We start from the raw sequence: 22,969 nt of genomic DNA, 5'->3' as shown, positions 1-22,969 counted from the left end.
TTTAAATGTGTACATGATAAAACTGACTTACTTTGTTCTCCCCAAAATAGCACCACTTTGGACTTGGAAGACAAGACTTTCAGTTTATCCTGTTTCACACACTAACTCTGTGGTCTTGAGTATCTAGTAATCTTCTTGAAACAGAATTCTAATACTCGATTAAAAGAAAATGTCAAGAATGATTTTAAAAGGATTATCATTATCATTGCCAGCACCAATTACATCATTTGGCACATGGTAGATAATCAATCAGAGAAGGCAATGGCACCCCACTCCAGTACTCTTGCCTGGAAAATCCCATGGACGGAGGAGCCTGGTAGGCTGCAGTTCATGGGGTCGCTAAGAGTCAGACACGACTGAGCAACTTCACTTTCACTTTTCACTTTCATGCACTGGAGAGGGAAATGGCAGCCCACTCCAGTATTCTTGCCTGGAGAATCCCAGGGACGGGTGAGCCTGGTGGGCTGCCATCTATGGGGTCGCACAGAGTTGGATACGACTGAAGTGATTTAGCAGCAGCAGCAGCAGCAGATAATCAATATTTTAATGAAAGGATGTATTCAATAATATTGTTTCTCAAGGGTATAGTTAAATGCCTCAGTAGACAACTTACAATGATCATGACATTTTCTTCCCTATAGTTTTTGAGAGGAAAGAAGGACCAAAATGGTGTGGTTAACTTAGCAAACATTAATTAAGCCTTCATATATGGCAAGCTCTATACTAGGTACTGGAATTCTAGGAAGAAGTAAGAAGAATCTTTGCTTCACAGGTATTTGTCTTTGAACCCATGTATGGACACGACTGAAGCGACTTAGCAGCAGCAGCAGCATGGAAACCAATTACCTATTTATTGATAAGTTTTCTGTTCCTCATATGTTTTGTGAAATGTTAGGACTATTCAGAACTATACTGAGCTATATTTATTCAGATAAACTGAATAAACAACTCTATGATCAATTGGGTTTAGTTTAAAATATTTCTCTTCTTAATTAAGTAAAGTCAGATCCACAGTGTGTGAAGATCAGGCTCCTCACTGAAATTATCTGAGAGTTTAATTTTTTTCTGGCTGCACCATGCAGCATGCAGGATCTTAGTTCCCTGATTAGAGATCAAACCCATGCCCCCTGCATTGGGAGCAGAGTCTTAACCACTTGACCACCAGGAAGGCCCTACCTGAGAGTTGAAAATCACCAATTCCTGGACCCCATCCTGAGAGATTCTGATTTAATTGATCTGATAGAGGCCTGTGCATCAATCTTTTTAGAATGCTGCCCAGGTGATTTTAACATGTGGGTAGGATTGAAATTTCATTGTGTTTATTCTGTGCATTTCAGGAGCAACTAATTTCACATATGCATTTCAAATTCTCTTTTAAATGAACAGCATTGAAATCCTATTTGTTCTTTAAAAAACAGCAATCAACAATATACATGTGTATTTCACTCCGAGAGCACTGCAGCCTGACAACCTAAAACGCTTTGGCTGAGAGGTCTCAGCATATGCACAGTGTTTAAACTGGGGAACTCTTGGACTGCAGACCCCTGAGCGAGTTAGAACCCACTCCTCATAATGCAGAGATAGATGATTTTTTTTTTTTGAGGATCTCCAGGAAGATGATCTTTGATGGCTTTTAATCAACTCCCCAGTATTTAATGCAACATTTTCTATGTAGGTACTTGTGAGTGTTTGGGGGAGGGAAGGTCTCTATTTTAAATCAGATCTATTCAGAGGGGACTGTGAACTCATCTAGGATTGTTAAAAGAACTACTGCCCAATAATGTAAAAACACATAGATCACTGAGTGTTTGGAGAAGACAGTGTTGGGTGCTTGGGAGCAAAGCGATGTCTCTCTAAAATCCAGTCCGGTAAGAGTTAAGAGGGTGTTTCTTGACACTCCAGAAGAAATTCAAGAATGCCTCCTACTTCTTCCCACTAGGTTTCTAAGAATGACTCCAAGGCAGAGGAAGGTGAATGTGAAAGGTTTCAATGTATCCAAACATCTTTCTTTTCTAAAAGTGAGTCATTACAGTTTCTTCTCATTGCACTTTCTGTTCCTTCAGAATTTAAAGCTTCTTTTCACTTTCTGCAGTTTGAACTTTTGCCATATACTTACTGTTGTTTGATGTTACTGTGTATTTGTTTCTTTCTTATTGCTGTTTTGCTCAGCAGGCAAGCAAGGTGTAGCCTAGGATACTGCTTTAATTGTTGTTGTTAATTGGTCGATAAATCATGTCCGACTCTTTTGCAACCTCATGGACTGTAGCCTGCCAGGCTCCTCTGTCCATGGAATTTTCCAGGCAAGAATACTGCAGTGGGTTGCCATTTCCTTCTCCAGGGGATCTTCCAGCCCAGGAATCAGACTCACATCTCCTGCATGGGCAGGCAGATTCTTTACTTGGGAAACCCTGCTGTCTTATTACACTTATTTTATTTTTCACTGATGCTGATTAGGACAGTGCCTGACACATATTAGGTGCTCACGAAATGTTTGCTGAAAGAACTGTGAGTCAGTGTTCATTGTCGTTTGCCACTATCCACTTCCTCACTTGACTCTGAGGAAATTACTGCAATCTCCTTTCACTGTTGCCATTCATGGATATTTCTAGCCAAGACAACAGCTATAGCTACAAGCAGATAGCTATGTATATATAGCGGCACAACGGACACATAATCATGGTTGATTCCAAGGCACATGTATATGTCTGATGCTTCCTAAATGATAGACTGCTTGGTTAACTGAATGACAGAGAATGTTTGACTTCATTTCTGGGAGTTTATGTATAATGGCTGGTGGGAACCAGAAGGAAGTTCAGTAGGAACCCCCCCCCCCCAAAAAAAAAAAAAAAAACATTGACATGGGTGTTCAGATAATTGGGATTTAGATTTTGCTCTGCTGCTGTGAGACCTGAGACCTGGGTCGGGGTAGGGGGTCCTCAGTCTATCTCTGAGTGAGTGAGTTGAACCAACTGATTTATCAGGTCCTTTATATATTTCATTTTTGTGACTTCAGACATACTTGCTTCCCAAAGCAAGGAAAGACTTAATAAGTACTGGGGATTGACATATAGAATTCACATCTTTTGGAAACATTTCTAACAGTGACAAAGAGCAAAGAGATTTGGCTTTCTGTGATTGGGTTCATTTATAAGTAGTGTATGAGTCTTTTATGATTCAAATCTTTAAAGTACTCAGCCCTTTTGATAGACTGAGTTTCTATTTTCTTATAATTCCTAAACTACAACAAACCCTCTCTGGGATGTTATGCAAATTAACCCATTTGTCTTAATGGGGTTTGATTCATCCTCTTTGCAAGCATGGAGCTAGAAATCCTTTTTGCCCTTTCATAAGTTGCCATGCTGCTCTGAGATTACCCATGTTCTAACACGACTCACAGCACTTCCCACACCATATTGTCTGTTTTCCACTAGAGAAACTATGAGCATCTAGGGGAATATATGGTAAGTACTCAGGCCACAGTAGTTGTTCCTTCAATTTTGGTTAAGTGAATGAATAGATGAGTGGAGCATTTTCTATGGTTACAGTTAAATAAATTAATAAATCAAAATTTCCCCTAATTTAATGATACTGGATTAATTGATGGGTTTGATTTCAAAATAACACTATTGCAGTGAGATTAGTATTTCAAAACCTTACTCCCCATGATTATCAAAACTTGGCGTTGATGTTCAAATGGCCGCTGACCCATGTGGTGTGATTCTATATTTCCACAAAAAAGCAGAACGTAACAGTGTCAGGTAAACATCTCACCAAATGTTAAAAAGAAGAAACCTTGAATATAATGTAGTCATTTTGGTGGTAAGGAAACAGAAGCCTAATAATTAATTTGCCCTAAGTTCCCGAGAGGGAATCCACAAATCTGAGACCATAACCGAAGTTTTCTCATTTCTATCTTGTCCTTTACCCTTAGGACACACACAGTATTGATTGCTTGTGCTTGGACTCCGAATGAAATGGAAAGCCCCATTGTGTTCATTGTTTGCTCATTCTCCACAGGAGGGGGTTTAAGCCTGTGATGCTATCCTCCCCTTCATGCGCCTCACAGCACACACATTTGGACACACACACACGCGGCATTTCAGTGCGGTTTGCTTGCTGCACTGGGCTTACTCCCTCACTTCTTACCCTCTTTGTATAGTCTCTGCATGGACCTGTAATTCAGGAACTGACAGGGAGTGTGGAAGGAGCGGAAAGTCAGTCAATGGATGGAGGCAGGGAGTCTGGAAACGGGCTGGTGGCAGCCACAGCCTGGTGGCCTAAGCCTGCAGAGGCACTCCTTGACTTTGAAGTTTATTTATTTATTTATTTTTTGACTTTGAAGTTTAAACACATATGCTCATGAACATCCTCATATCAAAATCATGTTATACAAGTTGCCAAACCCTTGGGAATCATCTCATAGAGATAGAATATAGGATGCAAGGTAGCCTGGATTTAAGTGCTAGGATTACTAACGTAATGATTTACTGTAAGTAATTTATTGTAAAACAGTTGTGGTGTTTTGACAGACTGTTACTTCTCTCAAGTTCACTTTTTTAATCTATAAAATGGATTGTATTGGTTTCTCTGAGCTGCCATAAAAAAGTACCAGAGACTGGGTGGGTCAAACAGCAGCCATTTACTTTCTCACTGTTCTGGAAGCTGGAAGTCCAAGATCAATGTGTCTGTAGGGTTGGTTTCTTCTTCTGAGATCTCTCTCTTTAGTTTGCAAATGCCATCTTTTCCCTCTGCCTAAACATAATTTTTTCTGTGTGCATGTCTGTGTCCAAATTTCCTCTTCCTATAGGGACACCAGCCATATTAGATTTGGAACCATTCTAAAGACCTCATTTTAACTTAATTACCACTTTAAAGACCTTACAACTAAATATAATTACCTTGAGTGGACTTCAGCATATAAAATTTGGAGTCATACAGTCTAGCCTATAACATAGAGTATATTTTATAACCTAAGAGTTGAATATCCAATGAGTTTTTATATGCAGAATGCTTTTCAGAATATACTTTTCTGCATAAATGAAGAACCTGACATTTGGCAATAGGAATGTTTAAATCCTTATTTTTAGAACTCACAAGCTGCATGGTTCTAGTGGCCATGTAAATGTTCAGTTTCATGGATTTGTTGCAGGGCGATGATGTTTAAATATCTGTATTAACACACTTCTATATATTATGACATTTTTTTTTCTCAGTATTTTGTGCACCTCCTTTTTTCCATCTTTCACCAGTCAAACCTGTCCCCTGATGTGGGCTGCAGAAGGTTCCCAGGGTAGGATTGGGACATGTATAGACACAGATGGGGTCTCCCTGCATTTTGCAACCGTAGATGGAGAGAGCAAGTGAGTACACACAAGATCTAGGCAGACAGCACCTTAACAACCCCACAGATATTTCTGTCCCCAGTGTAACATGGAGACAGCAGCAGAGAGAGTTAAGACCTTCAGGGTGAAGTGTACAAACATGAGGGATGTCGCTGCAGAAAGCTTGTGGTCTGACTACCAGGAACCAGACAGAATGAAAGGTCTCTCAGAATCACTATGTGGACAGTGGACTTCCAGGATTATATCACAGCAGGAGACAGCCTGCACTGCCACAATAGGATAATTTGAGAAGGCATTATCTACAGGAGGAGTGATCCCAAAGGTGTGGGCACAGTGTAGGGTGTAGGAACCCAGGGCCTGTAGCTAAAGAACTGTTATCACTGCTGGGCCAACCGGATGAAGAGAGGGCAGGATTCTAGAAGCTAGAAGGAAAACAGCGCACAGGGAGAAGCCTGCTTCCTGTGGACGCCAGAGGGAAGGGAATCATGTCTGTGCGCTCCGTTTAGTTTAGGCTCCAGGGCAGAGTAGAATGGAGATGGGTCAAGAATGAATCTGGAGGGGACACATGGAAGATTTCGGGGGGTCTGGCTCCAATTTCTTGGCACTACATGAGTCTCTAGAACTTTACCATAATCCTGGGGAAAGGGAGGAGAGTGGGCACAAAGTGGTTAATGCTGAGTTTCCACCACCATAGCAGGATAGACTCAAAATAGTAAGTAAGCTGAATTATAGAAAAAGACATATGTTATACTTGTAAAACATAAGTTTTGGAATCCACCCCATATAATCCATAAGTCCAGTGTTATATCTACCATATATTAATACATGTGTATCCCCCCTCACCCACATATCACACACACACACACACACACACGGAATCCATGAGTTTCATCTGCATCAAATGACAATGCAAATGATATTTGCACCGGGTTATAAAATAGAGGAAAAAGTGCTGGCAAAGAGAAGGGAAGACTGAAATGAGTGAAAAATCAGTAGGAGTGCATTAAGTCAGAAATGTCAAGCAAGGAAGGAGGAAATGGAATTTGAAATGGCAGGAGCCACTGGTATTATGAGCAAGAGACTTCTTGATTGACATCAGGCCTTTCCAGGCAGCCAGGATGAAACCAGGAGAGGGAGCAGCACTTAGCTGCCCAAGGAGAAGGAGGGTCTGTGTCCCTGGGAGACACAGAGAGAAGCCTCATTTTCCAATTTCTTGTTTTCCCTTCTAGTCTACTTGCAGGCAGGTTGTGTCTATTCTTCACAATCATCTCCTCTTTTACTAGTTTGAGTGGGGCTCAGTTCCATGAATATCTGTTAGAAATTCTGCAATTGTTTTATGTAGCTGATTTAAATTTTTGAACTTTAACCCCCATTCTTCATGACACAGAAAATGAAATCTGAAAATTGAGTCAAATTTATTCAGTTACTTCTGGTTGGAAACTGTCCTAATCAGGATTGTTTTACCTTCTTTTCCCTCTTTTCACCTAGATTGAGACTCTGAGGACATTAAGCTTTAATCACTGGTGGCAAGAGTAAAGAGGGAGCGTCCATTGTTAGTATTCTCTTTCACACTGAACTTGTATCCTTTAAGTCTATAACAGGTATTATCTGCTCCTAATGTTGTCCTTATTAACCTTGGTGACTTATTGAGATGTCACATCCTCTTCTAATCTTCTGTTGGACAGTAACACCCTTTGTTGCTGAGTTCCCTCATCCCAGCCATAAGAGTCTTCCCTTCTCATCCCTTCAACTTCACATGCAGACTTTCTACTCTTGAAATGTATAAAAGCTCCAACTTGTGGTCTGTGTTGCATGCAGCCTGCTAATATAAAAATAATATTATTCCAGAAAAGGAATGATCACATGAGAGAGAAAGAGACTGATTCTTTCCAACTAAGGGTATTTTTCAACAAACATGATATTTGATTCAAAGTGACTGAAGCTCAAATCCTACCAATTTTGGCTACTTATTGATTGTATGGTAATGGGCAGTTTAGTTAAAATTACTGAATGTGGTTCCATAATTGCAAAATTAGAGAAGAATGTCTGTGTCATAGGGTTTTGAGAGGAAAAAAGGATCTGGAACACCATAAGTGCTTGGTAAATATTGCCTCTATTCTACCTCATTTCATTAATGGTGTAGGTTTGTGGGCAACGCGAGAGGAAAGGACTGACCATGAATTAAAATGTGGAAAATGTTTTTCTGTTACTCTCTGTCCTCCTTTGTGCGTCCTTCCTTCTTGTCTTGGGAAATTTCCTCAGCCCAGTAGGTAAGGGAAACAATTTGGGAAGGGTTGCAGAGGAATCTTTAATTGCAGCTCTTCCAAAAGCAGATTAGGTACAATGGATAATGTCTTTGGTTAATTTTGGTGCCTTGTAAGGTTGAACTGTATTATGTATAAAAGTTTTATATATCATAAAGGAAACATTATGAGTCAATGAGAAAGAGAAGGATTATTATATAAATCTTATTTGGGGAATTGTTTAGCTAATTGAAGAAAAATTCAACTTGGATTCTCATTTAACAGCATAAACCAAAACATCAGAAGTAAAATGTTAACTGAACAATATCAAACTTAATAGATCTATAGTAGAAATAAAAGGTGATTTTTTTTTCCAATTTCTAGATAAGGGAATTCATAAAAGAAAGGAGTGGTAGTTTTGACTAAGTTGTTTTGTTACATCTGACTCTTTGTGACCCCATGGACTGTAGCCCACCAGGCTCCTCTGTCCAGGGCATTTCTCAGGCAAGAAAACTGGAGTGGGATTGCCATTTCCTTCTCCAAGTTTTGACTATAGAAAAATGTAAAATTTTGCAAAATCAAGAGTGTTATGAATAAGTTTAAAGGTAGAGAAACTGACAAGTTATTTAACAATGTATATCAGTTCAGTTGCTCAGTCGTGTCTGACTCTTTGCGACCCCATCGACTGCCACACATCAGGCTTCCCTGTCCATCACCAACTCCCGGAACTTGCTCAAACTCATGTCCATTAAGTCAGTGATGCCATCCAACCATCTCATCCTCTATGTATATGACAAATTATTAATAACCTTCATTACATAAATTGGTATCTATGACAAACCTAGACAGCATATTAAAAAGCAGAGACATTGCTTTACTGACAAAGGTCTGTATAATCAAAGCTATGGTTTTTTTAGTAGTCATATATGGATGTGCGAGTTAGACCATAAAGAAAGCTGAGTGCTGAAGAATTGATGCTTTTGAAGTGTGGTGTTGGAGAAGACTGTTGAGAGTCCCTTGGACAGCAAGGAGATCAAACCAGTCAATACTAAAGGAATCAATCCGGTATATTCGTTAGAAGGACTGATGCTGAACCTGAAGCTCCAATTCTTTGGCTACCTGATATGAAGATCCAACTCATTAGAAAAGTTGCTGGGAAAGATCAAAGGCAGGAGAAGAAGGGAGCTGAGAGAGGATGAGATGGTTGGATGGCATCACTGACTCTAAGGACATGAATTTGAGCAAACTCCAAGAGATGGTGATGGACAGGGAAGCCTGGCGTGCTGCAGTCCGTGGGGTCGCAGTTGGACATGACTGAGTGACTGAACTGATACTGGTCATGTATGTTTCATGTATAATTCCATTATATATATTCTTTTCCAGCTTAATTTTCCTTCTAGGTGGAAAGTGCTTTTTCTTAATCATTTCAAGTGAAAATAGTGTAAAACAAATTTATATCTTTCTGAGATTTTAACTATTTAAAGAAGATAAAAACAAGGAAGGAATACAAATTAATAGTAGTTGCCTTTGATTTGTGAGATTATACTGGTCCATTTTTTCTCAGTTTTTCAGGGCTTTTCAAATATTTGCAATCAGAATCAATTATCTTAAACTCAGAAAAAAAGTTTATGTTCTCAGTACACTAGGAATGTATTGTCTACATTAGGTTAAATGTTTGTTAGAAAAATTGACAAATCCAATGAAAAGAGGCAATTGTCCTGAGGTTAGATTATTATTAATGTGTAATGAGAAAATATTTGTTGGTGTCATGTATATAAACAAGAATATCTATATCAATATTGTAGAATGAAAACAGTTAACTTAGCTCTTAAATATAGGTAAGGGATTGAGAAACTAGATTTATAACTTAAATTTAACAGAGTTAAGTTTATAGCATAATCAGAAAACAGTTTGTCTTAGTATATATGATGTCTAGGAAATTAAATATCTTTGCAAATTGATTGAGAAGTTTCCTTTGTAGACTTAAATGACAAAGCAAAAAATAAAAATTTTTTTAGGTGCTATCAATAAAACCTGCTTGACCTGATTTTTTTTTTGAAAAAAATTTTTGCAGAAGAAAGTTTAATCTTTTTTGACTTCCATGTAGCTTTAGAAAATAGCTTTGCCATAATACATATAGTCAAAACAGTGATTTCATATTTATATTTCTTTTCAGGTTATAACACCCTTACTTGTTAACACTGTGATGATTTGATTATGATCAGTTTGTGGGATTATTAACCATTCTTGGTTTCTTCTCAGCTCATTAACTAGCAAGCTAGGCACTGAGTGTTGATAATAAGCAGTTTCTCATGGACTGTTGCTCAGTATTACCAAATCTTTTTAGTTTTATGAAGCCATTTCCATTAGAGAGTGAGTAGGTTTTCTATGTTGTTTTTCTGTTTTGCACATGTCAGGATTCCATTAAAATAAATATGTCTTTATCACCTAGTTCCCAATTATTTTTTTCCTAAGAAGCAGCAGCACTTATTCAGTGTTTCAAATACCATCAGGTTAAAAAATTGTTTCTTAAATCAGTTTTCTAAATAAGTGGAGCTAGTTTAGCTAAAATGGCACTACTCAACTTACCTGGGATCTTGCTAACAAGGGTGTGAGAAAAAGCAAGTTGAAATTTTAAAAATAGTAGTGGTAACTTGGCTGTTATTATTGAGAAGTAATGGCATCGATTTTAATTCACAAGTTGGGAAGGTTCTGATTAAGGAAGCAGACCAAATTCATTCTATTTGAGAGTGTACTTGTTCTCAGGTACCTGATAAAATTTTTTTTTTTTAATTTGAAGGATAATTGCTTTACCTAATTTTGTTGGTTTTGAGTTTTGCGTGGTTCTGTATATTCTTTTCCCATGGTCAGGTACTCATGCCTGCTCTCAGCTGGTGTTCTACAGGCTCTTCTGTGTCTGAAAGTGTATTCCTGATGTATCCATTGAGAGAGATGCACTCCACATCCACCTACTCCTCTGCCATCTTGTTCTCTCTGATAAATGTTTGTGGTTTGAGTGACCTGGAGTCCATTAGCATTGCTGAGAAGCCTGGAAGAAAGGTACATGGAGAAGAAAGTATTCTGTCCTTCATGTTTATATAAGTTAAATAGCTATTCAGGCAAAAATGATGAGGAAGTTCATCATTTAGAACATTATTTTTTCAGCATTGTAGTTTTCACTGCTTCTTTAAAAATTAAAAAAAATGTAATGATGTTTATTTCCTGTGAATTATCAAATCAGTTCCTTTCTCCAACTTTCTAGTCAATTGTCTTTTTCTTTTTTGTTTGCAGAAACTTTTAATATAATATAAATATTTTTTAAAAAGTGCTTATTTCACTATTTACTCTTTGTTACTCTCTGTAACTTAATTGCAGATTTCTCACATTGGTTTTATATCTTCCCTCCTCTGTACCTGGCTCAGACAATCAAGAATCTGCCTGTAAAGGGGCAGACCTGGGTTCCATCCCTGGGTTGAGACGATTCCCCTGGAGAAGGGCATGGCAACCCACTCCAGGATTCTTGCCTGGAGAATTGACAGAGGAGCCTGGTGGACTACAGTCCATAGGATTGCAGAGTCAGATATGACTGAAGCGACTTAGTGTCTGCGCGCGTGCACACACACACACACTCCCTAGACAGAATGCAGTCCATTTCAGAAAGTGAGAGCAGTCCTGAAATATGAGGTGGTTAGTTTTTATGGGCTGGGTAATTTCATAGGCTAATAAGTGGGAATGCAACTATTTGGGGGAAGGGGTGGGTTTCCAGGAATTGGGTCACTGCTCACTTTTGGCCTCTTGTGGTTGGCCTCAGAGATGTCGTGGAGCTGGTTGATGTGCCATTTAGCTAGTGATGTATTACAGTGAGTACATAATGAGGCTCAAGGTCTAGTAGAAGTCGACAAATCCACTATCCTGGACCTAGTTTGCTGTAACTAGTTTATGTTGTGTCCTCAACAGCTGTGTCATTCATTTAAAGATTGTGCCCTGTCCCCTTAGCTCATGTGTATATATGTGCTCAGTCACTTCAGTTGTCTCAAATTCTTTGTGACCCCGTGGACTGTAACCCTACAGGCTCCTCTGTTCATGGGATTTTCCCAGCGAGAATACTGGAGTGGCTTGTCATTCCTTCTTCCAGGGAATCTTCCCAACTCAGGGATCCAACCCATGTCTCTTGGATCTCCTGCGTTGCAGGTGGATTCTTTACCTGCTGAGCCATATGTCTTATATATAATTCTATATATTTTAATTTTCACATTGGGATTTCATACTTAATCCATAAATTGCTGAAGGTATTTTAAGAAGTAGTATATGACACTGTATGATCTCAAAGAGTCATAACTAATTCATGTTAGATAGAACATGGCATGACATATAGTATGTATTCCATAAAAGCTGACCTATTAAGTAAATTAAAATTTTTTCAAAATCATTCAAACTCTGACAAAAATGAAGCTAAGATATGTATTTTGACTTTTTAAGTCAGGTTTATTATATACTTTAAAATTCACTGTTTATGAACTTGGTGGGTTTATACAGACACGTAACCACTTAAGATTTAGAAGGTTACATTCCCCCCAAATTCCTTTGTGCCTTCTTCCACCTCTGGGCTTCCTTGGTGGTTCAGGTGGTTAAGAATCTGCCTGCAATGCCGGAGACCTGGGTTTGATCCCTGGGTTGGGAAGATCCCCTGGAGAAGGAAATGGCCACCCAGTCCAGTATTCTTGCCTGGAGAATTCCATGGAAAGAGGAGCCTGGCAGGCTACTGTCCATGGGTTGCGAAGACTCAGACACCACTGAGCAACCCACACTTTCACTTTCCACCTCCAGGAAACCAGTGAACTCTCTGTCACTAGAATTTTGCTCTTCTAGAATATTGTATGAATAGAAGCATGTATTAATAATATATAGCCTCTTGTGTCTGCCTTCTTTAACTTACTGCATCTGTGATTCCTTCATGTTGTTATATATAATAGCAGTTTATTCCTTTTTATTGGTGAGTAGTATTCCACTGAATGGCTATAATATAGTTTGTCATCCACTCACCAGTTGATGGACATTTAGGTTATTTCCTTTTAGCTTGTTTTTAGCAATTATGGATAAAGTTGCTGTAGACATTTCTGTACAGGTTTTGTGAGGATGTAAGCTTTTATTTCTCTTGGGCACACACCTCGGAATGAAATTGCTGACTGTTCTGGTAATTGTATGTTGCTGGTGGGGATTAATGGTGGTGAAGGAAGAGGACAGGATAGGTTCTCTGCTATCCTGGTGCAGAAGAGAGAGTCTCCTGGCCCTTCCCAGCAGGAACAGCACACCTCTAATGGCATTAACACAGGATTCTGGACTGGCCCTCCTCCAGGGTAGAGAATTTTTCTTCTGTGTTCTCCCATCAGCAGTGGGTCTTCACCTCTGCTCCTCTCATGGCAGCTTCAGGCTTTTGCTCTTTGTGACAGAATGGTCTGAGCCAGGTGCCTGAATTACATGCTTTGCCCACAGAAGCAGCTGTTTCCCTCTTGCTGGTCTTGCTTCCAAGGGGGGCTCTGTCAGGGTATCCACCATGCCCCCATTTTTGTCATGAGCACCTTTGCTGAAGTCCCTGGAAAAGAACCTGGAGTTAGTACCAACTCCACTTGTGTCTGGGGCAGCCAGGGAGTCTTTCCTGTCATATGACCCACAGCCCTTTGTGCCGTTCTAAGTTGCTTCAGCCGTGTCCGACTCTTTGCTACCCTTGGACTGTAGCCCACCAGACTCCTCTGTTCATGGGATTCTCCAGGCAAGAATACTGGAGCGGGTTGTCATTTAACCCTCCAGGGTATCTTCCCGACTCAGGAATTGAACCCATTACTGATTCTTTAAAGGGTCAGTTGATTTTTTTCTTACTCAACTTCATGGCAGCCTATGCATTTTCTCCCATGTTCTGTTACCTCTGAGCTAGTCCACTGGTGCTTGATTTAATTCAATTTCTTTCAAATATAAAATTTAATTAAGAGCAATTTCACACAGTTTAATTTCTTGTATGATAATTACTGTGGATTTCCTATTAGGGCATCCATGGAAGGGAAGTTAGATGGTTGAAAAGGAGCAAAGTCTGAATCCAAGGAAATGTGCTTCTCAAACTACTCTCCCACACACCCGTAGAACAGTGGGGTTTTGCTGCCAAATTTCACTAAGTTGGTATGTTCCCCAGTACTCAGAAAGTAGTTAAGTTTCTGTGCAGAATTTTCTGAATTCTAAGTTTTTACCTCATAATTTGTTATTATGGTAAAACCTTGGCAACTGCTGCTGACTGTTTGCTCAGTGGTTCATGCAGCTGGGTAAACAATGAACATGAAAATGGCAAATTGGGCAGCCAATCAAGCTCTTTCATCACTTCATAAAGTAATTGGGTTCATCTTACACGGTTTTAACTTGATAAAATGTTTTCTTGAAAATTTTTGTGTGTTTTGGGAATGTGGAGACCTGTATCATTTTAGAGATTAAAAAATTTTGCATTGCCTGCAGAAACTCAGAGTAGTCTTGTGGAGAAATATTGCAAAGCAAAGAGGAATATGTAGTTATAAAAAATTAGGGTCAGCAAAAGATCTTTGATTTCAATCTCATGTTATTTCTGTTTCTGTGCAAATTTTTACCATACATTTTTACTGCAGATTATTTCAAGTCATTTAAAAAGCCAAGATTTCAGCCAAATTTATTTAAAGACCTACAGGGAAGACATGTTAATCTTAAAAAAGAAAAAAAAACAAACCTTATACCTAATCAAGGGGGCTGGAAAGTGAAAGTCGTTCATTGGTGTCTGACTCTTTGCGACCCCATGGACTATACAGTCCATGGAATTCTCCAGACCAGAATACTGGAGTGGGTAGCCTTTCCCTTCTCCAGGGGATCTTCCCAACATAGGGATCAAACTCAGTTCTCCCACACCCCAGGCAGATTCTTTTCCAGCTGAGCCAAAAGTGAAGCCCAAGAATACTAGAGTGGGTAGCCTATACCTTCAACAGTGAATCTTCCCGACCCAGGAATCGAACTGGGGTCTCCTGCATTGCACATGGAGTCTTTACCAACTGAGCTATCAGGGAAGCCCTGGGCCCTGAGGTGTCAAGAAATTTTAATTCATGATGACTTTTATCTTGGAGAAGGGTATGGGAAGACTTCTGGACTGGTTTGAAAACAGCTGAAACATATCCAGGAGAATTTTCAACTTTTGTAAAATCCAGTGAGTAAAATACATAATTCTACAAGACATGGGGTAGTCTGTATGTGTTAGAGTTAAAGGTATTCTTGGACATAAGATCCCCCTTCAAATCTGGAGTTGATTTATGTCTTGCTTTTATGTTTAAACATAGATGATGGAAGTATAACTTGGTTGGTACACATATATATTTTGTAGTAACATTTTCTGCTAGAAAATGTGTTTCTAGTTTATAAAATGGAACTAAATATATCAATATTTTGTGGCATTCTGTGAAGAGTGCCATGATTTCCAAGCAATTCCTCATGTGTGTTTGAGTTGACTTTAGGGAGTATTCACACGATTTACTTTAGACGATAGGGCATAATCATCTTGAATTTGGCCCTGAAAAGTGGTCATGCTTAATTTCCTCATCTGTAAAATGGGAGTGATAATGGTGTCTAGTTCATAGAATTATTATGAAGATTAAATGAGGCATAACTTGTAAACTGATTGTTTCAGTGCCTGGCCATAGAAAGCCTTCACTTAGAATTTAGCCATTATTAATATAGAAGCATAGAAGTGGTCATGGGCTTGTTTTGCAAGCCGTGTAAAAAAGTTATGCATCATTGTATAGGTACTTCCATTGAAATTGGAGGAAACAACAATGATAAGATTAATTCTCTGGCTTTTTAACTTATAGCATCTATTGTGAGGACCAACTGAAGTAATGCTCATAGTTGTGTGTTGCAACTTTAAAATCCCTTACACATAAATTATTTGGGGGTTGCAAAGTTAACAGCCATTCACACCAAGAAAGAAACTGTCATTGTTTTTTTGTTTACTTGTCATTTTAAGAGAAACTGTCAAGTTTTATTTTATATATATATTTTACTATTTTATTATCCTGGGTTTCTTTCTTTCTTTTTTTAATAATAGCTTTTCAAACCTTGAGTAAGATTAGTAAGATCTCCTTTTTCATAATATTTTTCCAATCTGGCAAGCATTTGTATCAGTGCAGGATTTTAGGTCAGTTAAGGATGTATAGCAAACTTAGTCATTATGTAGCCTCCCACACCCCAGAATTCTGAAATAATGCTTTGCGTAGGCAGGCCTCCCTACCCAGGATGTGAGTCTGACTCTGCAGAGGGTTTTCTGTCATCATCTTTCTCTGTAGAACCAGAAGAGGGAGCACCCGTCTCTCTCTATCTAAACAATCATAATAGCTTTTGAACATATGGTGGGCCTTTCATGATTAATTTTTTTTATAAAGATGAAGTTTGAATAAAGATGTAAAATTCGAAATATGAATGTCCATTAATTATCTTAATTCTGGCAAGTTTAGACAAATTCAAAGTGGAAATGTTCTTTTAAAAACTACATGTTGTCATGGAGTGAATCTGGGTGCTATTGAATAACTTTACCACACATAATTTAGAATATATTAGTTGCTGGAAGTAGAGGGGAAGAGGAAGTTGACAGTGACTGAAATTATTTAATAAACATTTATTGAGTACTTGCTATGTGTCAGATCATAAGTTAAATTATGTAGCTACTTAGATGAATCAGACTCAGTCTGAAGAGCCCAGACAGGGAGGAGAAGTTTGGGAAAAGTCACTTGAAGAAAATATTGCCTAATTTCTAAAGAGGTTTAAATAGAATTTTGTGGAATGAATGAAAAAAAGACAATAGTATGTATGTTAATAATACAAAATTTAACATTTTAACATGGTACTTTAGAAACATGGTGCTTACACATGCACTACTTATTTAATTAGAATTAGGAGAGGTTTAAATTTATACGGATAGTAAACTGCAAGCTAGGTCTCTGAGTGCAAATCCTAGACCTTTACCCTTTCCTTATGCTTACTATATAAGGTATTTACAATCTGTCTTTTAAAAGTAAGGAATCTCTTCGCAAATGCATTCTTAGAAAATGAACATATTGCTTTGGTATTAGACAGTGATCTCTTTCAGAAGTTATCCTCCCAGTGATACTGTATCTGGGGTAACGTTCCATGTATATCTGTGTTCGAAATTTGAAAAAACTGGTTAGATTAGGCAGTTTACCTAATGTACAGACCTAAATTCTGGACCAGAAGAAAGTTACCTAAATAGTTTACTTTGAATTCATTAAATTTTGTGGGTAAAGCAACCTTTTGGATATTAAAGAAATAAAATGAATAGATATTACAAAACCTTTTGAAGACAGTTGATAGGCAACCAGATCTTTCAGCAAACAGAATTACTCTTATAAAGGATGGACAGGAACTCAAGATGGATCAAATGCAAAGGAGACATGAGATTTTGAGAAATTTGATGTGGGACTAGAAAGTTGACCCAACTATATGTTAAATACAAGTTATTTCAGTTTTGCTCAAGACAGGATGTAGACCAATATTTTTTTTGGCATAAAACAACCATTTTGTTATTTCTTTCAGTTCTGTTGACTGCCTGGGCTCAACTAAGAGATTCTTACCCAAGGTTTCCTTTTATTTTCTTAACATCTTCACCTACTTATCCCACCCCCCCACCTTTAGCCACCTCTAGTAACTACCAATCTGTTCTGTTTCTATGAATTTGGTCTTTTTAGATTCTGCATAATGAGATTTAACAGTATTTGTCTTTTACTGTCTGACTTATTTCACTAGTATAATGCCATCAAGGTCTATTGATCTCATTGATAAGTGACAGGAGTTCCTTTTTATGACTAAATTATATATATATATACATATGTGTCACATCTTTATCTATCCATCTGTCAATGAACACTTATGCTGTGTCTATGTCTGAGCTATTGTAAATAATGCTACAGTGAACATGGGTACACAGATATCTCTTTGAACAATGGTTTTCATTTCCCTTCAATATATGCTTAGAAGTGGATTTGCTGGATCATATGGTAATTCTATTTTTAATTTTTGAGTAATCTCCATAGTGTCTTCCATAGAGGCTGCACTCATTTACATTTCCAGACCCTACTAATTCTTAATTGTACTTCAGACAATTAGATTTTCTAAATTGGTATGGGTTATAACATGTATGTGTATAATCACATAAGCTAATGTTCATTAATTCCTGGGTCTCTGGCTTATGGCCTTCTCGTATGCTTCTGCCCCTCTCCAAGGGGTAATGTGATTCTTGCTTTCTTTTTCTGTCCTATCCTCTAGCTGCAGTGGGTTTTCACTCAGGCCTTAACATGGCAGTTTTCATGCTCTTCCTCCTGCAGATTAAGGCTTTTGTTTTATAGGGAAATAGAGGTGAAGGGTTGAGCCAGGGTTTTGGCAGCAGCGCACGGCAACCCACTCCAGTATTCTTGCCTGGAGAATCCCATAGACAGAGGAGCCTGGCGGGCTACAGGCCATGGGGTCACAAAGAGCTGGACACGACTAAGCGACTTAGCACGCATGCATGCACTATTTCCCTGCATAGCTGGCACCCTAAGGAGAACATTCTCAGGATTCTTCCTAATCATCCCTGCGACTGCCTGGTGGGGGTTCATGGAGTCAAACCCTGCAAAAGGGTGTAAAGGCCCCTGTAGCTGAGATCCTTAGGTACTTGGCACTCTCATGCTAGCTCACCCTTATCCTCTAGCAATTTGTTTAAAAAATTAGCTGCACCCGTCTTTCCAGCTAAGGTGGTGTCCAGTGTTGTCCGCCCCAGGTAAACAAGTACTTGGTTCTGTTTCTCCCCCAAAGCATCCATATCTCCCCAGACTTCAGGTTACTTGGTGGCCCTGCAACCTCAGTTCTTTAATGGGTGAGGAAAAGTTTGTCCGCTTTGACCTTGCTACAAAGTTGAAACAACACTCTTCCCCTCTCTTTGCATCTCTGAGCTGAAAACCCTTATCTTGATTTTAATCATTATCTGTGCCATTGTCTTGTCTTTATTCCCCTTTACCGTGTATCTTAGAATTTACTGTGCATAAGAATCAACTGAGAAACACATTAATAATGCATATTTCTGTGTTGCATCTCTAGAAATTTTAGTTCAGTAGTCTGAGGTAGACAAAAAGAGCTTGAATGTTGAAAATGCTCCTCAGGGGGTCCCCATTGCTAACAAAGACTTTAAAGGGCACTATCCTCTCAAAGGTAAACTTTCCCTGATTGTGTCCAGGTTGATGCCTTATATATTTTAGCCTCTCAATAAATATGCAAAATATGCCTTGAATTTAAACTAGTTGGATAGTAACAGAGATGAGAAGAAACTTCTCTTGAATACTCTATCTGTTTCTCATGTTTATGAAACCTAGCCACAATTCAAGTTCCAACTGAAACTCCAAATATTCCCACCATCTTCTTGGAGTACAAAGCACTGGAGGAGTTTGGGGGCAGTGAGTCAAGAAAACTCTTCTTACATCCCAGTTTTATCAGTACTTAGTTGTGTGATTTATCTAAGATGCTTAAACTTGTCTGCAGTTCACTTTTCAATTTGGTTAACAAGATGTAGGAATGAAGTTGACTTTGATCATAAACATAAAGATCATAGCAATCATAAAAATCACTTGGAGAGGTGTTTATTTTTACTCATAATGTGTGAGTGTATGTATATTATATATACATACATGCTGTTTACATAGGTGCTTGTATATAAATGCATTTATGTGTTAGCCGTTCAGTCGTGTCCAACTCTTTGTGACCCTCATGGACTGTAGCCTGCCAGGCTCCTCTGTCCATGGAATTCTCTAGGCAAGAGTATTGGAGTGGGTAGCCATTACCTTCTCCAGGGGATTTTTCAGACCCAGGGATCAAACCCGGGTCTTCTGCATTGCAGATAGATTCTTTATCATCTGAGCCACCAGGTATTTTTACTCATAATGTGTAAATGTATGTGTATATACACATATATACATTATACATATATGCCTGTATATATATGCATACATATATGCACTTACACACACACACACACACACACACAGACACACACACATATATAAATTGTAGATCCCAGTCTTGCTATCCCTGGAGTTGCTGAATCATTCATCTGAGGTATTTTTTGTTTACCCTCTCTAGATGATTCTAATGATCAGTCATGATTGGAAACCACTGAATTAGAGGCTTTCTAATTTGTCAAGTCCAAGCATCCATCTCCTTCTATTGAACTCCCTCTGATGGTCATACACCTAAAAGTATAATATGTTACATTTCAGTTTTTATTTGGATTATGAAATAAAAATTCCTGAAACATTGAAATATCCTTGATGATGGAAACTATGTGTTATCCTTTTCTCCTGAATAGAGTTCCTAGTGCAGTTTATAGAATCCTGCAAGCAAATTAGTAAATTTTGTTGACTGATAGATTGAAAGTAGCCAGAAGTCAGAAGTCAGAGAGGAAAGGGAAGTTAGAGATGGGTGGGAAGAAACACAGCTGTCTTGGTCTTAGCTTATGTGAATAGAATATCTTGGCAGAGGGATTTTAAATAGATTGGATAGGTGACAGAGGAGCACTGGCGGAGAGGAAGGTGCCAGGAGTCGGGATAACTAAGCCGTTGATGACATCTTAGTTGGGAGTTTCCGAAATGTGGAGGAGGAAATGACACATGTGAGTGTGCGAGGGAAGAGCCTTGGAGAGGAAGGAGAACTAATGAGGGGAGGCAGCTGCATGTCTAAGGGCTAAAGACAGTTGTCAGAGAGAAAGTCTACAGTTTGGGAAGGAACAAATATGTGTAGCACAAAGACATCAGAAAGCTTTAATTCCTGGAGATTAAAAGAAGTTGAGTTTTACTGAGAGGGCAGCTGCCCTGGAGGTCATCAGCCATCTTTGTGAGAGATCAACTTCTATTGTATAAATTCAGTGAGATTTGGGAGTCAGTGGCATAGCCCCAGCTATCCTATTCTCACTGATTAAAAAAAAAAAAAAGCCTTAATAGAGTTTATATGGGATGCTATTCAATTAATTCTGATGCATGTGTCAATTTGAGTTAATAGTAAAATATAATCCCAGATGTATAAATGCATTTACCTGTTGAATGAATTTGTGTAATTCTTTGGTTGTCAGTTGTGAAGAACACTTGCTCAAATGAAAAAGTCAAGTTTTAAAATCTGACAACAATTAGGTATGAAAAGTAAATTCTGTTCTCATCAGGATAGTAAATGTTTACTATCAAGAAGGAAGGTGGGATTTTGATTTACTTCATTGATCCTGTTAGTGGAATAACTTCTAGGAAGGAAGTATATCTTATTAGATATTTAAAAATAATATTTGTACCTAATCCTGAGGACTCACTGCAAGGACTGGAGTGAGCGAAGATTAATGATTTTATATGGTCTTATCCAGCAATTATCTTGGTGCCTATGTTTCCTTGAAAAGGAGAATTAGTGTTCAATTGTTATGTTGAAGGAGTGATCCCCTTTTTAAAAGATATATTATGTCATACTTGCAGCCTGAAGATGACTGATCCTTTGAAGAGAAGGTAGTCATCAAAGAATACACAGCCACAGACTTGGAGAGGCAGAGAACTGCTGTATTTATTACAAAGCCAAGTGTAACAGAATACCTAAGGTAGGCAAACCTTAACAACTAGCCACTATAATGGTGGTGACTTTAAGTAGGTGCAGGAGCAAAGTTGTGAAGTCCATGTCCCAGCACAGAAAATATGGAACTCAGAGAGAGGTGCTGTTCTGGGCCCGGCCGTTCCCTGAGCCTCCTGGTTCCAGGTTTATCACAAGTTCTTTGTGAGACAGACAGGTTGTCAGAACCTCGTATGTATCCTTTCTAGTTCATTGTATTTTAATATGTACTAGGCAACGTTACCAAGTATGGAATTATTTGATCTCAGTAAATATTTTTGTCATCTTCATGAAGTTCTGAATAGGACCACCCCTTGGTACCATTAGATGTAGATACTGAAACTAGGAATAACTTACCTTACTCATGGTCAAGGATGTAGCGCTAAAGTCAGTACTGTAGAGTAGACCTTGGCGTGTTATTTGGCGGCCTAACAACCATCAACCATTCTTAGTTTTCCTGTGACTTTTGGGTGAGTTTCATCTATTTGTGGGCAAGCTGAGTATGTCAGTCATGTGTCCTCCCCTGGGGTGGATAGCCATTCCCTTCTCCAGGGGATATTCCCGAGCCAGGGATTGAACCCATGACTCTTGCATTGCAGGTGGATTCTTTACCATCTGAGCCAAAAGGGAAGCTCCCTGAATATGTCAGTCATGGGTCCTGCCCTGTCCTAACTGAAAGCCAGACTAGATGATTGCTTATACTTAGAACCTTTGGCTGACTGCATCGAGAAAAAGGTTATTTGAAGTGCATTCATTCCAGCATTTGGACTTTGGACTCACGAGTCAGTCGCATCACTAAGCTGTCTTGGTTTGTGATTTTCCCTGTTATATTTTGAAGGCTAGTTTCCTTTCCTTCTTCCCTCTATCCCTACTCCTTTCTTCCTTCTTTTCTTTTCAAATAAAACAGCAGCATATTTAAGTGTACAAAGTGGTTTGATGTACATATGCATTGTGAAATGATTCTTGCAATTCAGTAAATTAGCACATCCATCACCTCACATAGTTACTTTTTTTTTTTTTGGTGAGTATGCATAGCAAATATCTCAGAAAATTTCAAGTATACTACACAGTATTATTAGCTGTAATCACCTATAGTCATCATGCTATATAATAGATCCTGAGAACTTATTCATCTTATAACTTAAAGTTTGTACCCTTTTATCAACCTCAAAGCCGTTTCCAGTTTCCAGTTTCAACACCTAGTATCCCTTCAGTAAATTATATTTTTATAAAAAGTAATCTTTGATATTTGAACTCTCTGAAAATATAGTGCAAATTCTTTTAGTAAACACAGTGAGCAAAACCAGATAACTAGCCCCAGAATTCTCAGGAGGAGAATAATTTATCTTAGGCAATATTTCATATTATAAAATGTCAACAGGTTAAAAAAAAAAGGAGGTAAATATTAGAGACAGTTTTTGTTACTTGTGGGTCCTCGGGGTCTTCCCTGCTGGTAATGTTGGTTCATTCAGGGCCGGCTCATGTTTGGCTGTCCTTCTATTGTCAGCATATGGGATCAAGCATTGCAAATATTATCTGGGCAGATTCAATGAGCATTAGTTTACCTTTAGTCACATGGGTCACATAAACGAAGATAAAGCCAAGGTAGATAGAACAGGAGGGGCAGTCAGGCCCCATCGGCACACAGGTTGCAGAGCTCATGCATCAGGAACTACAGACTCAAGATGTGAGAGTGGGGATTAAAAA

General features: G+C 38.6%; 1 long non-coding RNA gene across 4 annotated transcripts in view; it reads left to right on the top strand.

The window, feature by feature from the left end:
- Positions 1 to 22,969, top strand: part of LOC122453579 — a 136,010-nt gene that overhangs the window by 94,809 nt on the left and 18,232 nt on the right. For 3 of the 4 annotated variants that reach the window (XR_006273109.1, XR_006273110.1, XR_006273112.1), the window contains one exon: positions 21,136 to 21,254. The exons of the other annotated variant lie outside the window; for it this stretch is intronic. This is a non-coding gene — a long non-coding RNA (uncharacterized LOC122453579). The remainder of the gene's footprint in view (positions 1 to 21,135; positions 21,255 to 22,969) is intronic. 4 annotated transcript variants of the gene reach the window in all.

The sequence above is a fragment of the Cervus canadensis genome, chromosome 15 (genome assembly GCF_019320065.1).
Source record: "Cervus canadensis isolate Bull #8, Minnesota chromosome 15, ASM1932006v1, whole genome shotgun sequence".
NCBI lineage: Eukaryota > Metazoa > Chordata > Mammalia > Artiodactyla > Cervidae > Cervus > Cervus canadensis.
This window is presented reverse-complemented; position numbering and strand designations above follow the sequence as displayed.